General features: G+C 57.6%; 1 protein-coding gene across 2 annotated transcripts in view; it reads right to left on the bottom strand.

The window, feature by feature from the left end:
- Positions 1-284, bottom strand: part of Wipf2 (WAS/WASL interacting protein family member 2) — a 34,318-nt gene extending 34,034 nt beyond the window's left edge. For both annotated transcript variants that reach the window (XM_023718167.1, XM_023718165.1), the window contains exon 1: positions 23-284. The gene's annotated coding sequence lies outside the window, so the exon portion shown is untranslated. The remainder of the gene's footprint in view (positions 1-22) is intronic.
- Between the last annotated feature and the right edge of the window lie 1,966 nt (positions 285-2,250).

The raw sequence follows: 2,250 nt of genomic DNA, 5'->3' as shown, positions 1-2,250 counted from the left end.
GCCGCCCCGGCCTCCTCCCGACCTGGTCACAGCTGCTCCGGAGCGAATCCTCCGCCAGCTCTGCTCCGCTCTCGTCTTACGCCGCAAACCCCCCGGCGAGGTCTCTCTCTCTCACCGCCGCCGCCCCTTTTGCCAACCCGGAAATAGATCTGCTCCCACTGTCCTCAGCGTTCGCGAACAAAATGGAGGCGGGGGAAACAGGAGGAGGGAACTGGGAGCAAAAAGGCGGAGGACGCATGCGCGCGGGAAGCCCGCCCCCTGGCGGCGCACGGAAAGGCGGAAGCGGCCGGGCCGGCGGCCATCTTTGGAAGGTCGCCGCACCCTGCACCTGGAAGTGGCTTTGCGTCTTTGGCTGCAGTTGGAGCCACCTGGGCGTCTTTAAGCGACTAGCCATGCCGGAGTTCCGACCTCCACTGAGGCTCACTGGATGAGTCCAGTGCAGCTTAGGCACTGCGGCTTTTTCAAATTGCGCAGGTGGTTCGATCACGTTGCTGAGGTGGAGAAGCACCTGAACCGTGGTTTTTGCGTGTACGTCTTTTTCGTGGTTACCTTACCGCACGCACACGCACACCCTACCCCTTCAGTGCCCTTCCCGGGTCTCGGGGTGAGAAACGCACGCCTCAGCCTGCCAGGATCCGGCGGGCGAGCGGTGGTCGCCATGGCAACGGAGAGGCGCGGTGGGGGCGGCTCCGCAGTCCTGCTCCGGCCCTGAGTCCCCGGCCGCGCGTCCTTCTCTCCGGCGGCCCCCAGCTGCCGAGCTCGTGGCGGCGCAGGATCGGGCCCCCGTCCACGCACTGAAACACTTCGCCCCCGTGGCCGGCTCCATCGGTTTCTCTGTCCCCAGCGCTCTGGCGCGGCCCCATTCCTGGCGCTGACCTCGCAGGAAGGCATCGGGGTTGTAAGCACACGATTTGTGGCTGTGGTTCCACCGTGAGTGGTGCCACCCAAGATCGAGTAGATGTCGCCGTGCGACGCTGGCGGGGGCGGCCAGCCGCTGGGCTCCTCCGGTGACTAAGAGCGAGCCTCTACCCTCGGGGGACTTAACGTGTTGGTGGCAGACTGGCCTGTCGACAGCTACGTCAGCAGGTGACTAGTGCCTGCGAAGAGATACTTGGGATGTCGGCCCCCGGCGTGATTAAGTCCGCTATGGAATGAGAGGACCAGCCATGGTGGCCCGTGATTATAATCCCAGGGTAGGATAGTTCTACATTTTTAAAATGATTTGACGCACTGCTATAAAATCTATACATAGCTGTTCTTATGGATGGCTGGGTGTGGTCGTGCACACGTAATCCTAGTCCTCAGAGGCTGAGGCAGGATGATCGAAAGTTAGAATCCTGCCTGAGCAATTTAGCAAACTACCCAGACTTTGTTTCAACAATCAAGCAATAGGGCTGGGAATGTAGTTCAGTGGTATGGCACTGCTAGGTTCTACCCAGTACTGGAGAAGAAAAAAAAATCTACAGTTGAACCAGGTGTGGTGGTGTACATCAGTAATTCCAGCCGCTGTCCAAGCTGAGATAGGGTGACCATAGGTACCAGGCCAGCCTGGGCTACATAGCAAGACCCTGCCTCAAGAAAATGTTCAGGTGGCTCTTAGTATCTCATAATATATAGCTGTCATCACTCCCCTAAGTACAGAGTGCTTTTCTCAAGTGCTCTCCATCAGCACTTCCCCCAGCCCTCCTGCAGCCTCCTCCCTCTGTGGGTCTGCCTATTCTAAAAGCTTCACAGGTGGACTCATGCCTGTGTAGTGCCCTGGGCCATGATCTTAGCCCTCGGGATGCTGAGGCAGGAGGATTGCAGTGAGTTTGAGGCCAGCCTGTGCTACATAGAAGCAGACGTGGGCCAGGCGTAGTGGCACGCACCTGTGGTCCCAGGACTCAGGAGGCCGAGGTAGAGTTGTGCGTTGGAGACCAGGCTGGGTTACAAAATGAGCTCAAGGCCAGCCTGAGCTAAATAGCGAGACCCTGTCTCAAAACACACACACACACACACACAAAGTAATTTTTTTTTTTTTTGTCCTGGGAATCAAGTCTCAGGACCACGCACTTGCCAGGCAAACACTGCAGTGCTGAGTTATATCCCTGGCCCCTTCCCCTTCTTATGTACAAAATCTTTGTTTCCATTTTTTCTCCTTTAATTTTTTAATTTTTAGGGCCAGCCAAATAGCTCAGCGGATTAAAGTGCCTGCTTAGGCAGACACGGGCCGGGAGTTCAGTCTCCGGGCCTGCCATGCCAGCCGCTCCC

The sequence above is a fragment of the Octodon degus genome, unplaced genomic scaffold (genome assembly GCF_000260255.1).
Source record: "Octodon degus isolate 3935 unplaced genomic scaffold, OctDeg1.0 scaffold00056, whole genome shotgun sequence".
Lineage (NCBI taxonomy): Eukaryota > Metazoa > Chordata > Mammalia > Rodentia > Octodontidae > Octodon > Octodon degus.
The sequence above is the reverse complement of the archived record's forward strand: the minus strand, read 5'-3'. Positions and strand labels throughout refer to the sequence as shown.